The 26421-nt window shown below is 48.6% G+C and overlaps 2 protein-coding genes across 5 annotated transcripts in view; both read right to left on the bottom strand.

Annotated features, from left to right (window-relative positions):
* Positions 1-26421, bottom strand: part of LOC147096970 (uncharacterized) — a 1290222-nt gene that overhangs the window by 893593 nt on the left and 370208 nt on the right. The gene's annotated exons all lie outside the window — the stretch shown is intronic.
* Positions 1-26421, bottom strand: part of LOC147096972 (uncharacterized) — an 81654-nt gene that overhangs the window by 4352 nt on the left and 50881 nt on the right. The gene's annotated exons all lie outside the window — the stretch shown is intronic.

The raw sequence follows: 26421 nt of genomic DNA, 5'->3' as shown, positions 1-26421 counted from the left end.
CTCCCATGTACAGAATTCAATCAGACAAAGCCATTCATTCCCACTGTACAAAATTCCAATGACCCAAACTATTTCTCATTAACTCTCGCTACGTAAAGCCAACAGCTCCAACCAGCTCACACTGACTCCCACTGTAAAGAACTCGAAAAGACCAAACTATTTCCCATTCTCTCCACATTTATATAGAGCCTTTAACAAACAAACTGCCCGCAGATGCTTCACGACGACATACACAGAGGAACAGATGCCAAGCCAAGGAAGAGGGGTGTGGAGAGGTGACTGAAGGTTTGGTTGAAAGGATGGGTTTCAATCAGTATTTTTTTAAAAGGAGGGCACAGAAGTAGGTAGGCAGAGGGGTTTAAGTTCCAGAGAGGAGGGTGAAGTTACTGAAACCAATGGTGGGGTGAAGATAGGGGAGGATGCACAGAGCCAGAGGACTCTGGAGGCGGAGTTATTGAATATATTCATGGCTGAGATAGACAGATGTTTGAGCTACAGGGGAGTCGAGGGTTGTGGGGGGCGGGCGGTTAAGTGGAGTTGAGGTCGATGATCAGCCATGATCTTATTGAATGGCGGAGCATGCTCAAGTGCCAAATGGCCGACTCCTGCTCCTATTTCTTATGTTCTTATGAAGGGTGCGAGAGGGGAAGTAAGACTAATGATAGGGTGCAAAGCTCAGGAGGTGCGTCGTTAGGAAGGGATTTAATTACGAGGACAAGGATATGAAATTGGGTGCTGGGGGTGGGGGGTGGGGGTGGGGGAGACAGCAGGGTTGCTACTCTGGTTGCACTTCTTGCTGGAGGACAATAGTGTGACAATTGATAGTGTGACATCGTCCGGGCACACACATGAAGAGTGGCCCTCGAACACGGCTGGAGCAAGAGGAACAGTACCCCAGTGCGAGTCAGTGACAGAGGAACTGTACTCCAGTGAGAGTCAGTGCCAGGGTAACTGTACTCCAGTGAGAGTCAGTGCCAGGGTAACTGTACCCCAGTGAGACTCAGTGCCAGGGTAACTGTACCCCAGTGAGAGTCAGTGCCAGGGTAACTGCACTCCAGTGAGACTCAGTGCCAGGGTAACTGTACCCCAGTGAGAGTCAGTGCCAGGGTAACTGCACTCCAGTGAGAGTCAGTGCCAGGGTAACTGTACTCCAGTGAGAGTCAGTGCCAGGGTAACTGTACCCCAGTGCGAGTCAGTGCCAGGGTAACTGCACTCCAGTGAGAGTCAGTGCCAGGGTAACTGTACTCCAGTGGGAGTCAGTGCCAGGGTAACTACCCCATTGAGAGTCAGTGCCAGGGTAACTGTACTCCAGTGAGAGTCAGTGCCAGGGTAACTGTACTCCAGTGAGAGTCAGTGCCAGGGTAACTGTACTCCAGTGAGAGTCAGTGCCAGGGTAACTTTTCTCCAGTGAGAGTCAGTGCCAGGGTAACTTTTCTCCAGTGAGAGTCAGTGCCAGGGTAACTGTACTCCAGTGAGAGTCAGTGCCAGGGTAACTGTACTCCAGTGAGAGTCAGTGCCAGGGTAACTGTACTCCAGTGAGAGTCAGTGCCAGGGTAACTGTGCTCCAGTGAGAGTCAGTGCCAGGGTAACTGTACTCCAGTGAGAGTCAGTGCCAGGGTAACTGTACTCCAGTGGGAGTCAGTGCCAGGGTAACTGTACTCCAGTGAGAGTCAGTGCCAGGGTAACTGTACTCCAGTGAGAGTCAGTGCCAGGGTAACTGTACTCCAGTGAGAGTCAGTGCCAGGGTAACTGTGCTCCAGTGGGAGTCAGTGCCAGGGTAACTACCCCATTGAGAGTCAGTGCCAGGGTAACTGTACTCCAGTGAGAGTCAGTGCCAGGGTAACTGTACTCCAGTGGGAGTCAGTGCCAGGGTAACTACCCCATTGAGAGTCAGTGCCAGGGTAACTGTACTCCAGTGAGAGTCAGTGCCAGGGTAACTGTACTCCAGTGAGAGTCAGTGCCAGGGTAACTGTACTCCAGTGGGAGTCAGTGCCAGGGTAACTGTACCCCAGTGCGAGTCAGTGCCAGGGTAACTGCACTCCAGTGAGAGTCAGTGCCAGGGTAACTGTACTCCAGTGGGAGTCAGTGCCAGGGTAACTACCCCATTGAGAGTCAGTGCCAGGGTAACTGTACTCCAGTGAGAGTCAGTGCCAGGGTAACTGTACTCCAGTGAGAGTCAGTGCCAGGGTAACTGTACTCCAGTGAGAGTCAGTGCCAGGGGAACTGTGCTCCAGTGGGAGTCAGTGCCAGGGTAACTACCCCATTGAGAGTCAGTGCCAGGGTAACTGTACTCCAGTGAGAGTCAGTGCCAGGGTAACTGTACTCCAGTGGGAGTCAGTGCCAGGGTAACTACCCCATTGAGAGTCAGTGCCAGGGTAACTGTACTCCAGTGAGAGTCAGTGCCAGGGTAACTGTACTCCAGTGAGAGTCAGTGCCAGGGTAACTGTACTCCAGTGAGAGTCAGTGCCAGGGTAACTTTTCTCCAGTGAGAGTCAGTGCCAGGGTAACTTTTCTCCAGTGAGAGTCAGTGCCAGGGTAACTGTACTCCAGTGAGAGTCAGTGCCAGGGTAACTGTACTCCAGTGAGAGTCAGTGCCAGGGTAACTGTACCCCAGTGAGAGTCAGTGCCAGGGTAACTTTTCTCCAGTGAGAGTCAGTGCCAGGGTAACTGTACTCCAGTGAGAGTCAGTGCCAGGGTAACTGTACTCCAGTGAGAGTCAGAGCCAGGGTAACTTTTCTCCAGTGAGAGTCAGTGCCAGGGTAACTGTACTCCAGTGAGAGTCAGTGCCAGGGTAACTGTACTCCAGTGAGAGTCAGTGCCAGGGTAACTGTACTCCAGTGAGAGTCAGTGCCAGGGTAACTGTACTCCAGTGAGAGTCAGTGCCAGGGTAACTGTGCTCCAGTGAGAGTCAGTGCCAGGGTAACTGTGCTCCAGTGGGAGTCAGTGCCAGGGTAACTGTACCCCAGTGAGACTCAGTGCCAGGGTAACTGTACCCCAGTGAGACTCAGTGCCAGGGTAACTGCACTCCAGTGAGAGTCAGTGCCAGGGTAACTGCACTCCAGTGAGAGTCAGGGCCAGGGTAACTGTACTCCAGTGGGAGTCAGTGCCAGGGTAACTACCCCATTGAGAGTCAGTGCCAGGGTAACTGTACTGCAGTGAGAGTCAGGGCCAGGGTAACTGTACTCCAGTGGGAGTCAGTGCCAGGGTAACTACCCCATTGAGAGTCAGTGCCAGGGTAACTGTACTCCAGTGAGAGTCAGTGCCAGGGTAACTGTACTCCAGTGAGAGTCAGTGCCAGGGTAACTTTTCTCCAGTGAGAGTCAGTGCCAGGGTAACTGTACTCCAGTGGGAGTCAGTGCCAGGGTAACTGTACTCCAGTGGGAGTCAGTGCCAGGGTAACTGTACTCCAGTGGGAGTCAGTGCCAGGGTAACTGTACACCAGTGGGAGTCAGTGCCAGGGTAACTGTACTCCAGTGAGAGTCAGTGCCAGGGTAACTGTACTCCAGTGAGAGTCAGTGCCAGGGTAACTGTACTCCAGTGGGAGTCAGTGCCAGGGTAACTGTACTCCAGTGAGAGTCAGTGCCAGGGTAACTGTACTCCAGTGAGAGTCAGTGCCAGGGTAACTGTACTCCAGTGAGAGTCAGTGCCAGGGTAACTGTACTCCAGTGAGAGTCAGTGCCAGGGTAAAGATCGCATGGATGAACTACAGAATTTGTTCATCCCTGTTTGGCATAAAAATAAAACAAAAAATGTGACTCAACCGTGGCTAACAAGGGAAATTAGGGATAGCATAAGATCCAAGGAGAGGACATATAAATTGGCCAGAAAAAGAAGCAAACCTGAGTATTGGAAGCAGTTTAGGATTCAGCAAAGGAGGACAAAGAGATTAAATAAGAGGGGGAAAATAGAATATGAGAGTAAGCTTGCAGGTAACATAAAAACTGACTGTAAAAGCTTCTATAGATATGTGAAGAGAAAAAGATTGGTGAAGTCAAGTGTAGGTCCCTTGCAGTCAGAATCAGGGGATTTTATAATGGGTAACAAAGAAATGGCGTACCAACTAAATACATAATTTGGTTCTGTCGTCACAAAGGAGGACACAAATAACCTCCCAGAGATGTCGGGGAACATAGGGTCTAATGAGAGGGAGGAATTGAATGAAATCAGTATTTGTAGGGAAATGGTGTTAGGGAAATTGACGGGATTGAAGGCCGATAAATCCCCAGGGCCTGATAATCTACATCCTAGGGTACTTAAGGAAGTGGCTCTAGAAATAGTAGATGCATTGCTGGTCATCTTCCAAAATTCTATAGACTCTGGAACAGTTCCCATGGATTGGAAGGTAGCTAATGTAACCCCACTATTCAAAAAAGTTGGTAGAGAGAAAACGGGGAATTATAGACTAGTAAGCCTGACATCGGTAGTGGGGAAAATGCTAGAGTCCATAATAAAATATGTAATAGCAGAGCACTTGGAAAACAATGACAGGATCGGACAAAGTCAACATGGATTTACAAAAGGTAAATCGTGCTCGACTAATCTACTGGGATTTTTTGAGGATGTAACTGGTAGAATAGATAAGGGAGAACCAGTGGATGTGGTGTATTTGGACTTTCAGAAGGCTTTCGATAAGGTCCCGCAAAAGGGATTAGCGTGTAAAGTTAAAGCATATGGGATTGGGGTAAGGTACTGACCTGGATAGAGAACTGGTTGGCAGACAGGAAGCAAAGAGTTGGAATAAACGGGTCTTTTTCCGAGTGGCAGACAGTGACTAGTGGGGTGCCGCAGGAATCGGTGCTAGGACCCCAGTTATTCACAATATATATTAATGATCTAGACAAGGGAACTAGATGTAACATCTCCAAATTTGCAGACGACACAAAGCTGGGTGGGCGTGTGTACTGTGAGGAGAATGCAGAGAAACTCCAGTATGATTTGGACAGGTTGGGTGATTGGGCAGATACATGGCAGATGCAGTATAATGTGGATAAATGCGAGGTTATCCACTTCGATGGCAAAAACAGGAAGGCGGATTATTATCTGAACGGCAATAGATTGGGAGAAGGGGAAGTGCAACGAGACCTGGGTGTCCTTGTGCATCAGTCGCTGAAGGTAAGCATGCAGGTGCAGCAGGCGGTTAAGAAGGCAAATGGTATGTTGGCGTTCATAGTGAGAGGATTCGTGTACAGGAGCAAGGATGTCATGCTGCAGTTGTACAGGGCCTTGGTGAGACCACACCTTGAGTATTGTGTGCAGTTTTGGTTGCCTCATCTGAGGAAGGATGTTCTTGCCATGGAGGGAGTGCAGCGAAGATTCACCAGACTGATACCTGGGGTGGCAGGAATGACGTATGAGGAGAGATTGGGTCGATTGGGCTTATATTCGCTGGAGTTTAGAAGAATGAGAGGGGATCTCATTGAAACTTATAAAATTCTAACAGGACTAGACAGACTACATGCTTGAAGGATGTTCCCGATGGCGGGGGAGTCCAGAACCAGGGGTCACAGTCTAAAGATAAGGGGTAAGCCATTTAGGAGAGAGATGAGGAGGAATTTCTTCACCCAGAGTGAACCTGTGGAATTCTCTACCACAAAAGGCAATTGAGGCCAATTCATCTATATATATAAATAAAAGAGTTGAGTCAGTGCCAGGGTAACTGTACCCCAGTGAGAGTCAGTGCCAGGGGAACTGTACCCCAGTGAGAGTCAGTGCCAGGGGAACTGTACTCCAGTGAGAGTCAGTGCCAGGGGAACTGTAACCCAGTGAGAGTCAGAGCCAGGGGAACTGTACTCCAGTGAGAGTCAGTGCCAGGGGAACTGTACCCCAGTGAGAGTCAGTGCCAGGGGAACTGTACCCCAGTGAGAGTCAGTGCCAGGGGAACTGTACCCCAGTGAGAGTCAGTGCCAGGGGAACTGTACCCCAGTGAGAGTCAGTGCCAGGGGAACTGTACTCCAGTGAGAGTCAGTGCCAGGGGAACTGTAGCCCAGTGAGAGTCAGTGCCAGGGTAACTGTACCCCAGTGAGAGTCAGTGCCAGGGGAACTGTACTCCAGTGAGAGTCAGTGCCAGGGTAACTGTACCCCAGTGAGAGTCAGTGCCAGGGTAACTGTAGCCCAGTGAGAGTCAGGGCCAGGGTAACTGTGCTCCAGTGAGAGTCAGTGCCAGGGGAACTGTAGCCCAGTGAGAGTCAATGCCAGGGTAACTGTAGCCCAGTGAGAGTCAGGGCCAGGGTAACTGTACTCCAGTGAGAGTCAGTGCCAGGGTAACTGTACCCCAGTGAGAGTCAGTGCCAGGGTAACTGTACTGCAGTGAGAGTCAGGGCCAGGGTAATTGTACCCCAGTGGGAGTCAGTGCCAGGGGAACTGTAGCCCAGTGAGAGTCAGTGCCAGGGTAACTGTACTCCAGTGAGAGTCAGTGCCAGGGTAACTGTACCCCAGTGAGAGTCAGTGCCAGGGTAACTGTACTGCAGTGAGAGTCAGGGCCAGGGTAATTGTACCCCAGTGAGAGTCAGTGCCAGGGGAACTGTAGCCCAGTGAGAGTCAGTGCCAGGGTAACTGTACTCCAGTGAGAGTCAGTGCCAGGGTAACTGTACTCCAGTGAGAGTCAGTGCCAGGGTAACTGTACTCCAGTGAGAGTCAGTGCCAGGGTAGCTGTACTCCAGTGAGAGTCAGTGCCAGGTTAACTGTACTCCAGTGAGAGTCAGTGCCAGGGTAACTGTACTCCAGTGAGAGTCAGTGCCAGGGTAACTGTACTCCAGTGAGAGTCAGTGCCAGGGTAACTGTACTCCAGTGGGAGTCAGTGCCAGGGTAAAGATCGCATGGATGAACTACAGAATTTGTTCATCCCTGTTTGGCATAAAAATAAAACAAAAAAGGTGACTCAACCGTGGCTAACAAGGGAAATTAGGGATAGCATAAGATCCAAGGAGAGGACATATAAATTGGCCAGAAAAAGCAGCAAACCTGAGTATTGGAAGCAGTTTAGGATTCAGCAAAGGAGGACAAAGAGATTAAATAAGAGGGGGAAAATAGAATATGAGAGTAAGCTTGCAGGTAACATAAAAACTGACTGTAAAAGCTTCTATAGATATGTGAAGAGAAAAAGATTGGTGAAGTCAAGTGTAGGTCCCTTGCAGTCAGAATCAGGGGATTTTATAATGGGTAACAAAGAAATGGCAGACCAATTAAATACATAATTTGGTTCTGTCTTCACAAAAGGAGGACACAAATAACCTCCCAGAGATGTCGGGGAACATAGGGTCTAATGAGAGGGAGGAACTGAATGAAAGCAGTATTTGTAGGGAAATGGTGTTGGGGAAATTGACGGGATTGAAGGCCGATAAATCCCCAGGGCCTGATAATCTACATCCTAGGGTACTTAAGGAAGTGGCTCTAGAAATAGTAGATGCATTGCTGGTCATCTTCCAAAATTCTATGGACTCTGGAACAGTTCCCATGGATTGGAAGGTAGCTAATGTAACCCCACTATTTATAAAAGTTGGTAGAGAGAAAACGGGGAATTATAGGCTGGTAAGCCTGACATCGGTAGTGGGGAAAATGCTAGAGTCCATAATAAAAGATGTAACAGCAGAGCACTTGGAAAACAATGACAGGATCGGACAAAGTCAACATGGATTTACAAAAGGTAAATCGTGCTCGACTAATCTACTGGAATTTTTTGAGGATGTAACTGGTAGAATAGATAAGGGAGAACCAGTGGATGTGGTGTATTTGGACATTCAGAAGGCTTTCGATAAGGTCCCGCAAAAGGGATTAGCGTGTAAAGTTAAAGCATATTGGATTGGGGTAAGGTACTGACCTGGATAGAGAACTGGTTGGCAGACAGGAAGCAAAGAGTTGGAATAAACGGGTCTTTTTCCGAGTGGCAGACAGTGACTAGTGGGGTGCCGCAGGAATCGGTGCTAGGACCCCAGCTATTCACAATATATATTAATGATCTAGACGAGGGAACTAGATGTAACATCTCCAAATTTGCAGACGACACAAAGCTGGGTGGGCGTGTGTGCTGTGAGGAGAATGCAGAGAAACTCCAGTATGATTTGGACAGGTTGGGTGATTGGGCAGATACATGGCAGATGCAGTATAATGTGGATAAATGCGAGGTTATCCACTTCGGTGGCAAAAACAGGAAGGCGGATTATTATCTGAACGGCAATAGATTGGGAGAAGGGGAAGTGCAACGAGACCTGGGTGTCCTTGTGCATCAGTCGCTGAAGGTAAGCATGCAGGTGCAGCAGGCGGTTAAGAAGGCAAATGGTATGTTGGCCTTCATAGTGAGAGGGTTTGAGTACAGGAGCAAGGATGTCTTGCTGCAGTTGTACAGGGCCTTGGTGAGACCACACCTTGAGTATTGTGTGCAGTTTTGGTTGCCTCATCTGAGGAAGGATGTTCTTGCCATGGAGGGAGTGCAGCGAAGATTCACCAGACTGATACCTGGGATGGCAGGAATGACGTATGAGGAGAGATTGGGTCGATTGGGCTTATATTCGCTGGAGTTTAGAAGAATGAGAGGGGATCTCATTGAAACTTATAAAATTCTAACAGGACTAGACAGACTACATGCTTGAAGGATGTTCCCGATGGCGGGGGAGTCCAGAACCGGGGTCACAGTCTAAAGATAAGGGGTAAGCCATTTAGGAGAGAGATGAGGAGGAATTTCTTCACCCAGAGTGAACCTGTGGAATTCTCTACCACAAAAGGCAATTGAGGCCAATTCATCTATATATATAAATAAAAGAGTTGAGTCAATGCAAGGGTAACTGTACCCCAGTGAGAGTCAGTGCCAGGGGAACTGTACCCCAGTGAGAGTCTGTGCCAGGGGAACTGTACCCCAGTGAGAGTCAGAGCCAGGGGAACTGTACTCCAGTGAGAGTCAGTGCCAGGGGAACAGTACCCTAGTGAGAGTCAGAGCCAGGGGAACTGTACTCCAGTGAGAGTCAGTGCCAGGGGAACTGTACCCCAGTGAGAGTCAGTGCCAGGGGAACTGTACCCCAGTGAGAGTCAGTGCCAGGGGAACTGTACCCCAGTGAGAGTCAGTGCCAGGGGAACTGTACCCCAGTGAGAGTCAGTGCCAGGGGAACTGTACCCCAGTGAGAGTCAGTGCCAGGGGAACTGTAGCCCAGTGAGAGTCAGTGCCAGGGGAACTGTAGCCCAGTGAGAGTCAGTGCCAGGGTAACTGTACCCCAGTGAGAGTCAGTGCCAGGGGAACTGTACCCCAGTGAGAGTCAGTGCCAGGGTAACTGTACCCCAGTGAGAGTCAGTGCCAGGGTAACTGTACCCCAGTGAGAGTCAGTGCCAGGGTAACTGTACCCCAGTGAGAGTCAGTGCCAGGGTAACTGTACCCCAGTGAGAGTCAGTGCCAGGGTAACTGTACCCCAGTGAGAGTCAGTGCCAGGGGAACTGTACCCCAGTGAGAGTCAGTGCCAGGGTAACTGTACCCCAGTGAGAGTCAGTGCCAGGGTAACTGTACCCCAGTGAGAGTCAGTGCCAGGGTAACTGTACCCCAGTGAGAGTCAGTGCCAGGGTAACTGTACCCCAGTGAGAGTCAGTGCCAGGGTAACTGTACCCCAGTGAGAGTCAGTGCCAGGGGAACTGTACCCCAGTGAGAGTCAGTGCCAGGGTAACTGTACCCCAGTGAGAGTCAGTGCCAGGGTAACTGTACCCCAGTGAGAGTCAGTGCCAGGGTAACTGTACCCCAGTGAGAGTCAGTGCCAGGGTAACTGTACTCCAGTGAAAGTCAGTGCCATAAGAACATAGGAAAAGGAGAAGGCCATTGAGCTCCTCGAGCCTGTTTTGCCATTCAATAAGAGCATGGCTGATCTGCGACCTAACTCCACATACCCAGAATATCTTGAGTTAACAAAAGCTATCAATCTCCGATTTAAAATGAACAATTGACCCCCGAGCAACAATTGCTGTTTGTGGGAGAGAGTTCTAAACTTCTACCACCCTTTGTGTGTAGAAGTGTTTCCTAACTTCACTCCTGAAAGGTCTGGCTCTAATTTTTAGACTGTGCCCCCTAGTCCTAGACTCCCCAACCAGCGGAAATAGTTTCTCTCTATCTACCCTATCTGTTCCCCTTAATATCCTGAAAACTTCGATCAGATCACCCCTTAACCTTCTAAATTCCAGGGAATACAATCCTGATTTGTGTAATCTCTCCTCGTAACTTAACCCTTGGAGTCCGGGTATCATTCTGGTAAACCTACGCTGCACTCCCTCCAAGGCCGGTATATCCTTCCTAAGGTGTGGTGCCCAGAACTGCTCCCAGTGCTCCAGGTGTGGTCTAACCAGGGCTTTGTACAGCTGCAGCATAACTTCTACCCCCTTGGATTCTAGTCCTCTAGATACAAAGGCCAGCATTCCATTAGCCTTTTTGATTATTTTCTGTACCTGTTCATGACATTTTAATGATCGATGTACCTGGCCCCCTAAGTCTCTTTGGACCTCCACTGTTTATAGCTTTTCACCATTTAGAAAGTACCCTGTTCTATCCTTTTTAGGTCCAAAGTGGATGACCTCGCATTTGCCTACATTGAAATCCATTTGCCACAGTTTTGCCCATTCACTTAATCTGTCACGATCCCTTTGTAATTTTATGCTTTCATCTACACCGCCTACAATGCCGCCTATCTTTGTGTCATCAGCAAATTTGGATATATGACTTTCTATGCCATCATCTAAGTTATTAATAAATACTGTGAATAGTTGAGGTCCCAACACAGATCCCTGCGGGACACCACTAGTCACATCCTGCCAATTTGAGTACCTGCCCATTATCCCTACTGCCCGTCTCCTAACCAGGTCAATAATTTGCCCTCAATTCCATGGCCTTCTACCTTAGTTAACAGTCTCTTACATGGGACATGATCAAATGCCTTCTGGAAGTCCATATAAATAACATCCATAGACATTCCCCTGTCCATTACTTTAGTCACCTCCTCAAAAAATCCAATCCGGTTTATCAGACATGACCTACCTTTCACAAATCCATGCTGGCTCTCTCTGATCAACTGAGAATTTGAGGTGTTCGGTCACCCTATCCTTAATTATAGACTCCAGCAATTTCCCGACAACAGATGTTAGGCTAACTAGTCTATAATTCCCTGGTTTCCCTCTCGCCATTCTTAAAAAGCGGAGTTACATGCGCAATTTTCCAATCTAAAGGAACTGTTCCTGAATCGAGAGAACTTTGGAAGATTATAGTTAGGGCATCGGCAATACGCTCACTTACTTCCTTTAAAACCTAGGATGGAAAAAATCTGGTCCTGGGGATCTGTCACTCTTTAGTGCCATTATTTTCTTCATTATTGTTATTTTATTTATGTTAATTTGATTGATTCCCTGTCCCTGATATAATATTAGTTTCCTTGGGATTTCCGGCATGTTATCCTCTTCCTCTACTGTAAATACTGACGCAAAGTAATTATTCAACATGTTCGCCATTTCCTTATTATCATTGACAATATCACCGCTTTCAGTTTTTAATGGGCCAACATTTTTCCTAATATAATTGTAAAAATTCTCAGTGTTGATTTTGACATCTCTTGCAAGTTTCTTTTTAAGCTCCCTTTTTGTAGCTCTATCTGTTTTGTGACCCTTTGCTGTTCTTTGTATCTTTCCCATTCGCTGGGATCTGTGCTTTTTTTGCATTTTTGTAGGTTTTTTCTTTTAGTTTTATGCTGTCCCTTACCTCTTTAGTTGTTCATGGCTGTTTTTTGGGGCAATTAGAGCTCTTGCCCCTCAGGGGTATAAACTGGTTCTGTATCACCTTAAATTCTTTTTTGAACATCTCCCACTGATCTTCTGTCATTTTACCCATTAACAGATTTGTCCAATTTACTGTGGGCAGTCTCTGTCTCATCCCTTTGAAGTCGGTCTTATCCAAATCTAGAATCTTAGTAGCTGTTTCGTGTTTCTCCCTTTCAAACGGTACGTTGAACTCGATCATGTTATGATCGCTATTGGATAAATGTTCACGCACCGTTAGGCTGTGAGCTAAATCTGGCTCATTGCTCATTACTAAATCTAATATGGCTTGCCCCCTTGTTGCCGCTAGGATATATTGTTGTAGAAAACTATCCCGGACACACAAGAAATTCACTACCTTTCTGACAGGTGCTAGTCTGCTTTTCCCAATCTATATGAAAGTTAAAATCCCCCATTAAAACCACTCTGCTTTTGCTACATGCTTGTCTAATCTCTGCATTTATACAATCTAGCACTTCACAGCTGCTACCAGGGGGCCTATACACAACTCCCACTACAGTCTTAGATCCTTTCCTATTTCTTAATTCTACCCACAAAGTCTCCACTGCCTGCTTACCTCTCTTTATATCCTCTTTTATCATTGAAATGATTTCATCCTTAATCACTAAGGCTACTCCTCCCCTCTGCCATTTTCCCTATCTTTCCTGTCGGCCTTATAACTTGGTATATTCAGTTCCCAGTCCTGACCGTCTTGCAGCCATGTCTCAGTAATGACTACCATGTCATACCCTCCAATGTGAATTCGTGCCTGCAGTTCATTCAATTTATTCCTTATACTCCGTGCGTTTGTATAAAGAATGCTTATTTGGGCCTACACCCTAGCCTGTCCTCCAGCTCTAATGTTTTACTCACTACTTTCCCCTTTACATGTAGTGCTTAAAGCTCAATTTCTGACTGCTACTCTGCTCACTTCCCTTTCGTTTGTTTTTGAACTACTATTTGTACTACAATTTCCACCTGAGCCCTCCCCTGCATTTACTAGTTTAAAGTCCTTGTGACCGCCCTATTTATCCTTTCCGCTAGACCGGTTCAGGTGGAGCCTGTCCCAGCGGTACAGTTCCTTCCAGTCCCAATACTGGTGCCAGTGCCCCATGAAATGGAATCCCTCTTTCCCACACCACTCTTTTAGCCACGTGTTCACTTCCCTAATCAGTTTATCCCGATGCCAATTTGCACATGGCTCAGGTAATAATCCAGAGATTATAACCCCTGAGGTCCTGTTATTTAATTTAGCTCCTAGTTCCTGGTACTCCCCAAACAAGACCTCTTGCCTACTCTTCCCTATGTTGTTGGTCCCAACATGGACCACAGCGACTGGATCCTCCCCCTCCCTCTCCAATATCCTTTCAAGCCGGTTCGAAATGTCCCTCACACTGGCACCAGGTAGGTAACATACCATGTGGGACTCTTGATCTTGCTTACAAAGGATGCTATCTGTCCCCCTAATTATAGAATCCCCTACAACTACCACATTACGCTTCCTCTCTTCCTCCTCCCCACTTAGGACAGCCTCCTGCTCCAAAGTGCCATGGTCCGCATTCTTTCTGTCCTTCCGATAGACTTTATCCTTATCCTCACAGGTAGCAAGTACACTGTAGCTGTTGGATAGGATCAGTTTCTATGGATTCTCGTTCCCTTTCTTATCTGAGTTCCCCTTACTCTGCACACTCTCGGTCACACCAACCCTGTTCTGAACCTGCACCTCTCTACGAGGTGTGACCGAAGTCTGAAGCAAACTGTCCAGATACTCTTATGTGTCGGAGTGTCTCCAACTCGCACTCCAGCTCAATGACTCTGAACAGGAGAGATTCGAGACGGAGACATCTCCTGCAGAAGTGTTCGCTCGGGACAGTCTCGCTGACCACAAACTCCCACATACTGCAGTCCAGACACACAACCTGCTCTGCCGTATCTTAGTCTAACCTTGTTTTATTTATTTAATTAGTTAAAATCTTTATTCAACGATTATTTATAGTTATAACAATACTGGGAAGACCGAAGCCACTGTTTTCGGTCCCTGCCACAAACTCCGTTCCCTAGCCACTGACACCATCCCTCTCCCTAACATCTGTCTGAGGCTGAACCACACTGTTCACAACCTTGGTGTCATATTTGACCCTGAATTGAGCTTCCGACCACATATCCGCAGCCTAACAAAGACCGCCTATTTCCACCTCCGTAATATCGTCCATCTCTGCCCTTGCCTCACCTCATCCGCTGACCCTCACCCATGCCTTTGTTATCTCTAGACTTGACTATTCCAACGCACCCCTGGCTGGCCTCCCACATTCCACCCTACGTAAACTTGAGGTCATCCAAAACTCAGCTGCCCGTGTCCTAACTCGCATCAAGTCCCTTTCGCCCATCACCCCTGTGCTCGTTGACCTACATTGGTTAAGCAACGCCTCGATTTCAAAATTCTCATCCTTGTTTTCAAATCCCTCCATTGCCTCGCCCCTTCCTATCTCTGTAATCTCCTTCAGCCCCACAACCCCACCGAGATATGTGCGCTCCTCTAATTCTGCCTTCTTGAGCATCCCTGATTATAATCGCTCAACTGTTGGTGGCCGTGCCTTCTGTTGCCTAGGCCCTAAGCTCTGGAATTCCCTGCCGAAACCTATCCGCCTCGCTACCTCTCTCTCCTCCTTGAAGAGACCTGGGTGTCCTTGTGCACGAGTCGCTGAAGGTGCAGCAGGCGGTTAAGAAGGCAAATGGTATGTTGGCCTTCATAGCGAGAGGATTCGAGTACAGGAGCAAGGATGTCTTGCTGCAGTTGTGCAGGGCCTTGGTGAGACCACACCTTGAGTATTGTGTGCAGTTTTGGTCGCCTTATCTGAGGAAGGATGTTCTTGCCATGGAGGGAGTGCAGCGAAGATTCACCAGACTGATACCTGGGATGGCAGGAATGACGTATGAGGAGAGATTGGGTCGATTGGGCTTATATTCGCTAGAGTTTAGAAGAATGAGAGGGAATCTCATTGAAACTTATAAAATTCTAACAGGACTAGACAGACTAGATGCAGGAAGGATGCTCCCAATGGCGGGGGAGTCCAGAACCAGGGGTCACAGTCTAAGGATAAGGGGTAGGCCATTTAGGACTGAGATGAAGAGGAATTTCTTCACCCAGAGAGTGGTGAACCTGTGGAATTCTCTACCACAGAAGGCAGCTGAGGCCAACTTATTAAATATATTCAAGAAGTAGTTAGATATATTTCTTAAGGCTAAAGGGATCAAGGGATATGGGGAGAAAGCAGGGACAGGGTACTGAGTTTGGATGATCAGCCATGATCTCATTAAATGGCGGAACAGGCTCGAGGGGCTGAATGGCCTACTCCTGCTCCTATCTTCGATGAAGACGCTCCTTAAAACCTACCTCTTTGACCAAGCTTTTGGTCACCTGCCGTAATTTATCCTTATGTGGCTCTGAGTCAAATTTTTTGTCTTAAAATACTCCTCTGAAGTGCCTTGGGACCTTTTGCTATGTTAAAGGCGCTATATAAATACAAGTTGTTGTTATAATAATTCGTTTATCTAGATAGGTTTTAAATTGAATAAAGTACGTTATAGTTTCCCGCTCTTAGTTTAAACCACTGTCCTAGCTTATAGAAAAAAAAACGTTAATACTCACCAACCAATCACCTACCTGCAGTCCTGTGATGTCACTCCTTGTTTTTTTGTTGCTTTTGAATCCGCTCTCTCGACGTGCTCTGCTGCACTGCCGCTGCCTCCCGGGGCCCGCACCAGGATAACTGTACTCCAGTGAGTGTCAGAGCCAGGGGAACTGCACTCCAGTGACTGTCAGAGCCAGGGTAACTGTACTCCAGTGAGTGTCAGAGCCAGGGGAACTGTACTCCAGTGAGGGTCAGAGCCAGGGGAACTGTACTCCAGTGAGTGTCAGAGCCAGGGGAACTGCACTCCAGTGAGTGTCAGAGCCAGGGGAACTGCACTCCAGTGAGTGTCAGAGCCAGGGTAACTGTACTCCAGTGAGTGTCAGAGCCAGGGGAACTGCACTCCAGTGAGTGTCAGAGCCAGGGGAACTGCACTCCAGTGAGTGTCAGAGCCAGGGGAACTGCACTCCAGTGAGTGTCAGAGCCAGGGGAACTGCACTCCAGTGAGTGTCAGAGCCAGGGTAACTGTACTCCAGTGATTGTCAGAGCCAGGGGAACTGCACTCCAGTGAGTGTCAGAGCCAGGGGAACTGCACTCCAGTGAGTGTCAGAGCCAGGGGAACTGCACTCCAGTGAGTGTCAGTGCCAGGGTAACTGCACTCCAGTGAGTGTCAGAGCCAGGGGAACTGTACTCCAGTGAGTGTCAGAGCCAGGGGAACTGCACTCCAGTGAGTGTCAGAGCCAGGGGAACTGCACTCCAGTGAGAGTCAGAGCCAGGGGAACTGCACTCCAGTGAGAGTCAGAGCCAGGGGAACTGTACTCCAGTGAGAGTCAGTGCCAGGGGAACTGCACTCCAGTGAGTGTCAGTGCCAGGGTAACTGTACTCCAGTGAGGGTCAGAGCCAGGGGAACTGTACTCCAGTGAGTGTCAGAGCCAGGGGAACTGCACTCCAGTGAGTGTCAGAGCCAGGGGAACTGTACTCCAGTGAGAGTCAGTGCCAGGGGAACTGCACTCCAGTGAGAGTCAGAGCCAGGGGAACTGCACTCCAGTGAGAGTCAGAGCCAGGGGAACTGTACTCCAGTGAGAGTCAGTGCCAGGGGAACTGTACTCCAGTGAGAGTCAGTGCCAGGGGAACTGTACTCCAGTGAGAGTCAGAGCCAGGGGAACTGTACTCCAGTGAGTGTCAGTGCCAGGGTAACTGTACTCCAGTGAGTGTCAGAGCCAGGGGAACTGCACTGCAGTGAGTGAGAGTCAGAGCCAGGGGAACTGTACTCCAGTGAGAGTCAGTGCCAGGGGAACTGCGCTCCAGTGAGAGTCAGAGCCAGGGGAACTGCGCTCCAGTGAGAGTCAGAGCCAGGGGAACTGTACTCCAGTGAGAGTCAGTGCCAGGGGAACTGTACTCCAGTGAGAGTCAGTGCCAGGGTAACTGTACTCCAGTGAGAGTCAGTGCCAGGGGAACTGTACTCCAGTGAGAGTCAGTGCCAGGGGAACTGTACTCCAGTGAGAGTCAGAGCCAGGGGAACTGTACTCCAGTGAGAGTCAGTGCCAGGGGAACTGTACTCCAGTGAGGGTCAGAGCCTGGGTAACTGTACCCCAGTGAGAGTCAGTGCCAGGGTAACTGTACTCCAGTGAGAGTCAGTGCCAGGGTAACTGTACTCCAGTGAGAGTCAGTGCCAGGTTAACTGTACTCCAGTGAGAGTCAGTGCCAGGGTAACTGTACTCCAGTGAGAGTCAGTGCCAGGGTAACTGTACTCCAGTGAGAGTCAGAGCCAGGGTAACTGTACTCCAGTGAGAGTCAGTGCCAGGGTAACTGTACTCCAGTGAGAGTCAGTGCCAGGGGAACTGCACGCCAGTGAGAGTCAGTGCCAGGGGAACTGTACTCCAGTGAGAGTCAGTGCCAGGGTAACTGCACCCCAGTGAGAGTCCGTGCCAGGGTAACTGTACCCCAGTGGGAGTCAGTGCCAGGGTAACTGTACTCCAGTGAGAGTCAGAGCCAGGGGAACTGTACTCCAGTGAGTGTCAGTGCCAGGGTAACTGTACTCCAGTGAGTGTCAGAGCCAGGGGAACTGCACTGCAGTGAGTGAGAGTCAGAGCCAGGGGAACTGTACTCCAGTGAGAGTCAGTGCCAGGGGAACTGCGCTCCAGTGAGAGTCAGAGCCAGGGGAACTGCGCTCCAGTGAGAGTCAGAGCCAGGGGAACTGTACTCCAGTGAGAGTCAGTGCCAGGGGAACTGTACTCCAGTGAGAGTCAGTGCCAGGGTAACTGTACTCCAGTGAGAGTCAGTGCCAGGGGAACTGTACTCCAGTGAGAGTCAGTGCCAGGGGAACTGTACTCCAGTGAGAGTCAGTGCCAGGGGAACTGTACTCCAGTGAGAGTCAGAGCCAGGGGAACTGTACTCCAGTGAGAGTCAGTGCCAGGGGAACTGTACTCCAGTGAGGGTCAGAGCCTGGGTAACTGTACCCCAGTGAGAGTCAGTGCCAGGGTAACTGTACTCCAGTGAGAGTCAGTGCCAGGGTAACTGTACTCCAGTGAGAGTCAGTGCCAGGTTAACTGTACTCCAGTGAGAGTCAGTGCCAGGGTAACTGTACTCCAGTGAGAGTCAGTGCCAGGGTAACTGTACTCCAGTGAGAGTCAGAGCCAGGGTAACTGTACTCCAGTGAGAGTCAGTGCCAGGGTAACTGTACTCCAGTGAGAGTCAGTGCCAGGGGAACTGCACGCCAGTGAGAGTCAGTGCCAGGGTAACTGTACTCCAGTGAGAGTCAGTGCCAGGGTAACTGCACCCCAGTGAGAGTCCGTGCCAGGGTAACTGTACCCCAGTGGGAGTCAGTGCCAGGGTAACTGTACTCCAGTGAGAGTCAGTGTCGTTGGAACTGCACTCCAGTGAGAGTCAGTGTCGTTGGAACTGCACTCCAGTGAGAGTCAGTGTCATTGGAACTGTACTCCAGTGAGAGTCAGTATCATTGGAACTGCACTCCAGTGAGAGTCAGTGCCAGGTGAACTGAACTCCAGTGAGAGTCAGTGTCGTTGGAACTGCACGCCAGTGAGAGTCAGTGCCAGGTTAACTGCACCCCAGTGCGAATCAGTGCCAGGGTAACTGTACTCCAGTGAGAGTCAGTGTCGTTGGAACTGCACTCCAGTGAGAGTCAGTGTCGTTGGAACTGCACTCCAGTGAGAGTCAGTGTCATTGGAACTGTACTCCAGTGAGAGTCAGTATCATTGGAACTGCACTCCAGTGAGAGTCAGTGCCAGGTGAACTGAACTCCAGTGAGAGTCAGTGTCGTTGGAACTGCACGCCAGTGAGAGTCAGTGCCAGGTTAACTGCACCCCAGTGCGAATCAGTGCCAGGGGAACTGTACTCCAGTGAGAGACAGTGACTGTCGAACTGCACCCCACTGAGAGTCAGTGCATTGGGAAATGGTTCAGGTAAGGGAAAATTTAGAAAGTGAAAGAGAAAGGACAAGGCAATAGTGCAGGGTAACGATAGGGGTAGTGATAACCAGAGTGTGACAGGAAGGGACAGAGCGTACAAACATAAAAGTGGGGAAAAATGGTAAAAAGACAAAATTAAAGGCTCTTTATCTGAATGCACACAGCATTCGTAACAAGATAGATAAATTGATGGCACAAATAGAAATAAATGGATATGATCTGATAGCCATTACAGAGACATGGTTGCAAGGTGACCAAGGCTGGGAACTGAATATTCAGGGCTTTGACATTTCGGAAGTATAGGCAAAAAGGAAAAGGACGTGGGGTAGCTCTGTTAATAAAGGATGAGATCAGAACAGTAGTGAGAAATGATCTTGGCTCAGAAGATCAAGATGTATAATCAGTTTGGGTGGAGATAAGAAATAGTAAGGGAAAGAAGTCACTCGTGGGAGTAGTCGAGAGGCCCCCTAACAGTAGCTACACTGTAGGACAGAGTATGAATCAAGAAATAATGGGGGCTTGTAAGAAAGGTACTGCAATAATCATGGGCGATTTTAATCTTCATATAGATTGGACAAATCAAATTGGCCTTGAGGACGAGTTCATAGAGTGTATTCGGGATGGTTTCTTAGAACAATACGCTGTGGAACCAACCATGGAACAGGCTATTTTAGATCTGGTAGTTTGTAATGAGACAGGATTAATTAATGATCTCATAGTAAAGGATCCTCTAGGGAAGAGTGATCATAACATGATAGAATTTCACATTCAGTTTGAGGGTGAAAAAATTGGGTCTGAAACTAGTGTCTTAAACTTAAATAAAGGCAATTACAAAGGTATGAAGACAGAGTTGGCTAAAGTGGACTGGAAAAATAGATTAAAAGGTAAGACGCTAAATAAGCATTTCAGGAGCTATTTCATAACTCTCAACAAAGATATATTCTAGTGAGAAAGAAAGACTCTACGAGAAGGATGAACCACCCGTGGCTTACTAAGGAAGTTAAGGATGGTATCAAATTGAAAGAAAAGGCATACAATGTTGCAAAAATTAGTGGTAAGCCGGAAGATTGGGAAATTTTTAAAAACCAGCAAAGGATGACAAAAAAAATAATAAAGAGGGAGAAAATAGGTTATGAGTGTAAACTTGCAAGAAATATAAAAACAGACAGTAAGAGCTTCTACATGTATATAAAAAGGAAGAGAGTAGCTAAACGTTCGTCCCTTAGAGGATGAGACTGGGGAATTAATAATGGGAAACAAGGAAATGGCAGAGACTTTGAACAAATATTTTACATCTGTCTTCTCGGTAGAAGACACTAAAAGCATCCCAATAATAATAGATAATCAAGGGGCAAAGGGGAGGGAGGAACTTAAAACAATCACTATCACTAGAGAAAAAGTACTAGGCAAACTAATGGGGCTAAAGGCTGACAAGTCCCCTGGACCTGATGGCCTGCATCCTAGGGTCTTAAAAGAAGTGGCTGCAGAGATAGTGGATGCATTGGATGTAATCTTCCAAAATTCCCTGGATTCTGGAGAGGTCCCAGCGGACTGGAAAACCGCAAATGTAACACCCCATTCAAGAAAGGAGGAGAGACAGAAAGCAGGAAACTATAGGTCAGTTAGCCTAACATCTGTCATTGGGAAAATGCTGAAATCCTTTATTAAGGGAGTGGTAGCAGGACATTTAGAAAATATTAATACAATCAAGCAGAATCAACATGGTTTCATGAAAGGGAAATTGTGTTTGGCAAATTTATTAGAGTTCTTTGAGGATGTAACGAGCAGGGTGGATCAAGGGGAACCAGTAGTTGTAGTGTATTTGGATTTCCAAAAGGCATTTGATAAGGTGCCACGTAAAAGGTTACTGCACAAGAGCTCACAGTGTTGGGGATAATATATTAGCATGGATAGAGGATTGGCTATCTAACAGAAAACAGAGAGTTAGGATAAATGGGTCATTTTCCGGTTGGCAAACTGTAACTAGTGGGGTGCCACAGGGATCAGTGCTGGGGCCAGTGTGTCTGGGTTCCATTGCTGACTGATATCCCATGAGCTTCACCAGCGCTCTGAGGTAGCGCCTCGCTCCTCGGCGTTAGCGCCTTAAGAGAGGTGTGTAGCGCCTGATTTAGCGTTCCAATCACCTCCAGGGGCGATAGAAGCCAAGTTTGCAGTCGGAGGCGATAATTAGCGGCAGCCGCTAAACTTTGCGCCTGGCCGATAATTGCGCCCCAAATGGGGCAATATCGAATTTCTCCCCCAAAGAGTCTGCAAAGGGATATAGATAGGTTAAGTGAGTGACCAAAAATTTGGCAGATGGAGTATAATGTGGGAAAATGTGTGGTTATCCACTTTGGTAGGAAGAATAGAAAAGCAAAATATTATTTAAATGTGGAGAGACTGCAGAATGCTGCGGTACAGAAGATCTGGGTGTCGTCGTACATGAAACACAAAAAGTTAGCATGCAGGTACAGCAAGTAATTAGGAAGGTACAGGAAACTTTGGTTTATCCGGAGGTTAACTGTCCGGAATGCTCGAGCCACCGGCAAAAATCAGGAGCCGTTTCGTTAGTTTTTTTTTCTTTTCGTTGCTTTTTTTTCACCAGTCAGGCTCTGCAAGGTCTCGCTGAAGCTGTTGCTAAGCTACAGAGACGCTTGCAAGGTACGGCCGACTGTTTAGAAGCTGTTGGGTTTGTTGCCAGTTACGGAGCTCAAAATCTCCGTATGTTTCAACATTAGCGCTGGTTTGTCCGGCAGTTTTGATGGGACGGCAACAGCTCGGTCCCATCGGTGCCGGATAGCACAAAGTTTCCTGTAAATGGAATGTTGGCCTTTATTGCAAGGGGGATGGAGTAGAAAATTAGGGAAGTCTTGCTACAACTCTACAGGGTGTTGGTGAGACCACACCTGGAGTACTGCATACAGTTTTGGTCTCCATATTTAAAGGAGGGATATACTTGCATTGGAGGCAGTTCAGAGAAGGTTCACTAGGTTGATTCCTGAGATGAGGGGGTTGTCTTATGAAGAAAGGTTGATCGGGTTGGGCCTATACTCATTGGAGTTTAGAAGAATGAGAGGGGATCTTATTGAAACATAAGATTCTGAGGGGGCTCGACAAGGTAGATGCAGAGAGGATGTTTCCCCTCGTGGGGGAATCTAGAACTAAGGGGCATAGTTTCAGGATAAGGGGTCGCCCATTTAAAACGGAGATGAGGAGGAATTTCTTCTTTCAGGGTCGTGAATCTATGGAATTATCTACCCCAGAGAGCTGTGCACGCTGGGTCATTGAATATATTTAAGGTGGAGCAAGACAGATTTTTGAACGATAAGGAAGTCAAGGGTTATGGGGAGCGGGCAGGGAAGTGGAGTTGAGGCCAAGATCAGATCAGCCATGATCTTATTGAATGGCGGAGCAGGCTCCAGGGGCCAAATGGCCTACTTTTTTATTCGTTTATGGGATGTCGGCGTCGCTGGCAAGGCCAGCATTTATTGCCCATCCCTAATTGCCCTTGAGAAGCTGGTAGTGAGCCACCTTCTTGAAGCGCTGCAGTCCGTGTGGTGAAGGTACTCCCACAGTGCTGTTAGGTAGGGAGTTCCAGGATTCTGACCCAGCGACGATGAAGGATCAGCGATATACTTCTAAGTCAGGATGGTGTGTGACTTGGAAGGGAACTTGGAGGTGGTGGTGTTCTCTTGCGCCTGCTGCCCTTGTCCTTCTAGGTGGAAGAGGTCGTGGGTTTGGGAGGTGCTGCCGAAGAAGCCTTGGCGAGTTGCTGCAGTACATCTTGTAGATGGTACATACTGTAGCCACGGTACACCGGTGGTGGAGGGAGTGAATGTTTAAGGTGGTGGATGGGGTGCCGATCAAGCGGGCTGCTTTGTCCTAGATGGTGTCGAGCTTCTTGAGTGTTGTTGGAGCTGCACTCATCCAGGCAAGTGGAGAGTATTCCATCACACTCCTCACTTATGCCTTGCAGATGGTGGAAAGGCTTTGGGGAGTCAGGAGGTGAGACACTCGCCGCAGACTACCTAGCCTCCGACAGTATTTATGTGGCTGGTTCAGTTAAGTTTCTGGTTAATGATGACCCCCAGGATGTTGATGGTGGGGGATTCGGCGATGGTAATGCCGTTGATGTCATGGGGAGGTGGTTAGACTCTCGCTTGTTGGAGATAGTCATTGCCTGGCACTTCTGTGGCGCGAATGTTACCTGCCACTTATCAGCACAAGCCTGAACGTCGTCCAGGTCTTGTTGCACGTGGGCATGGACTGCTTCATTATCTGAGGGGTTGTGAATGGCGCTGAACACTGTGCAATCATCAGCGAACAACCCCATTTCTGACCTTATGTTGGAAGGAAGTTCATTGATGAAGCAGCTGAAGATGGTTGGGCCTAGGACACTGCCCTGAGGAACTCCTGCAACGATGTCTTGGGGCTGTGATGATTGACCTTCAATCACCACAACCATCTTCCTTTGTGCTAGGTATGACTCCAGCCAGTGGAGCATTCGGTTCCCATTGACTTCAGTTTTACTAGGGCTCCTTGATGCCACACTTGGTCAAATGCTGCCTTGATGTCAAGGGCAGTCACTCTCACCTCACCTCTGGAATTCAGCTCCTTTGTCCATGTTTGGACCAAGGCTGTAATGAGGTCGGGAGCCGAGTGGTCTTGGCAGAACCCAAAATGGGCATCAGTGAGCAGGTTAATGGTGAGTAAGTGCCGCTTGATAGCACTGTCGATGACACCTTCCATCACTCTGCTGATGATTGAGAGTAGACTGATGGGGCGGTGATTGGCCAGGTTGGATTTGTCCTGCTTTTTGTGGACAGGACATACTTGGGCAGTTTTCCACATTGTCGGATAAATTCCAGTGTTGTTGTTGTACTGGAACAGCCTGGCCAGAGGCGCGGCTAATTCTGGAGTACAAGTCTTCAGCGCGACAGCCGGGATGTTTCGGGGCCCGTAGCCTTTGCTGTATCCAGTGCACTCAGCCGTTTCTTGCTATCACGTGGAGTGAATCGAATTGGCTGAAGACTGGCTTCTGTGATGGTGGGGACCTCAGGAGTAGGCTGATATGGGTCATCCACTCGGCAGTTCTCGCTGAAGATGTTTACAAACGCTTCAGTCTTGTCTTTTGCACTCTCGTTAGTTGTTTAATGGTCCACCACCATTCGCGACTGGATGTGGCAGGACTGCAGAGCTTTGATCTGATCCGTTGATTGTGGGATCGCTTAGCTCTGTCTATAGCATGCTGCTTCCACTGTTTAGCATGCATGTAGACCTGTGTTGGAGCTTCCCCAGGTTGGCACCTCATTTTTAGGTACGCCTGGTGCTGCTCCTGGCATGCTCTTCTGCACTCCTCTTCTTCCAAGTGATACTGGAGGAGTACTGATTCATCAGCTGAGGGAGGGCGGGAGGTTTCCTTGCCCATGCTTGACCTGAAGCCATGAGACTTCATGGGGTCCCGAGTCAATGTTGAGGACTCCCAGGGCCACTCCTTCCCGACTGTATACCACTGTGCCGCCACCCCTGGTGAGTCTGTCCTGCCGGTGGGACAGGACATACCCAGGGATGGTGATGGAGGAGTTTGGGACATTGGCTGAAAGGTATAATTCTGAAAGGTATAATTCTGTGAGTATGACTATATCAGGCTGTTGCTTGACTCGTCTGTGGGACAGCTCTCCCAATTTTGGCACAAGTCCCCAGATTTTGGTTGAAGAGGACCTTGCAGGGTCGACTGAGCTGGGTGTGCCGTTGCCATGTCCGTAGTCGGCAGTTAAGAGTCAACCACATTGCTGTGGGTCTGGAGTCACATATAGGCCGGACCGGGTAAGGGCAGTAGATTTCCTTCCCTAAAAGAAATTAGTGAACCAGATGGGTTTTTACAACAATCTGGTAGTTTCATGATCACCATTACTGATACTAGCTTTTTATTCCAGATTTATTTAACTAACTGAATTGAAATTCCCCAGCTGCTGCAGTGGGATTTGAACTCACGTCTCTAGATCGTTAGTCCAGGCCTCTGGATTACTAGCCCAGTGACATTACCACCATGCTACTGTCCCTCCTGCTCCTTTTTTTCTTATGTTCTATGTTCTATGTAATATGAGATCCCACTGATACCCTTTCCACCTGCCCAGCTTCATTCCCTAAAACTAGGTCCAGAACCGCCCCCTCCCTTGTTGGGCTTGCTACGTACTGGCTAAAAAAAAGTTCTCCTGAATGCATTTTAAGAATTCTGCTCCCTCTATACCTTTCACACTAATCTTATCCCAGTTAATATTAGGGAAGTTGAAATTCCCTACTATTACTGCCCTATTTTTGCACGTCTCAGAAATTTGCTGACATATTTGCTCTTCTATCTCCCTCTGACTGTTTGGGGGTCTGTAGTACACTTTCAGCAGTGTGACTGCCCCTTTTTTGCTTTTCAGTTCAACCCATATGGCCTCATTTGATGATCCTTCCAAGATATCATCCCTCCTCACAGCTGTAATTGTCTCTTTACTCAATATTGCGATCCCCCCTCCTCCTTTTTTATCCCCCTCTCTATCTCGTCTCAAAACCCTGTAACCAGGAATGTTGAGCTGCCATTGCTGCCCTTCTTTCAGCCATGTCTCAGTAATAGCTATAATATCATACTCCCACGTGTCTATCTGTGCCCTCAGCTCATCTGCTTTATTCCCTAGAGTCCTTGCGTTGAAGTATATACCATTTAGCACTGCCAAACTCCCTTGTTGCCTAATTTCTAGCCTTTGTTTCCTCTGCCTTCCAAACTTGCTAACTAATTTTCTGCCTTCCATTTCCAGCTTTGCTTCTCTCCCTTCTGAATCTACTCTCAGGTTCCCATCCCCCTGCCATGCTAGTTTAAACCCTCCCCAACAGCACTAGCAAACCCCCCCCCCCCCCGCGAGGATATTGGTCCCGGTCCTGTTGAGGTGCAACCCGTCCAGCTTGTACAGGTCCCACCTCCCCCAGAAACGGTCCCAATGTCCCAGGAATCTAAAGCCCTCCCTCCTGCACCATCTCTCCAGCCTCGCATTCACCTGCTCTATCCTCCTATTCCTGTATTCACTAGCCCGTGGCACCGGGAGTAATCCGGAGATTACTACCTTTCAGGTCCGACTTTTTAATCTCTTTCCTAGCTCCCGAAAATCTGCCTGAAGGACCTCATCCCTCTTTCTACCTATGTCGTTGGTAACGATACGGACCACGACCTCTGGCTGTTCACCCTCCCCCTCAGAATGTCCTGCAGCTGCTCAGTGACATCCTTAACCCTGGCACCAGGGAGGCAACATACCATCCTGGAGTCAAGTATGTGGCTGCAGAAACACCTGTCTGCTCCCCATACGATCGAATCCCCTACCAGCTACCACTATTGCTCTTCCACTCTTCTTCCTTCCCCCCTGTGCAGCTGAGGAACCCATGGTGCCGGGGACTTGGCTCTGGCTGCACTCCCCAGAGGAACCATCGCCCCCACCAGTATTCACAACTGAAAACCGATTAGCGATCGAGATGTACTCAGGGGATTCCTGCCCTACCTGCGTGGCCCTCCTCTTCTGTCTGGCGGTCACCCATTCCCTCTCTGCCTGCACACTCTTAAA

This window comes from Somniosus microcephalus, chromosome 33, assembly GCF_052327205.1.
Source record: "Somniosus microcephalus isolate GS21.2 chromosome 33, FLI_Smic_1.0, whole genome shotgun sequence".
Lineage (NCBI taxonomy): Eukaryota > Metazoa > Chordata > Chondrichthyes > Squaliformes > Somniosidae > Somniosus > Somniosus microcephalus.
Note: the sequence above shows the minus strand (reverse complement) of the source record. Positions and strands in the feature narration are given on the sequence as shown.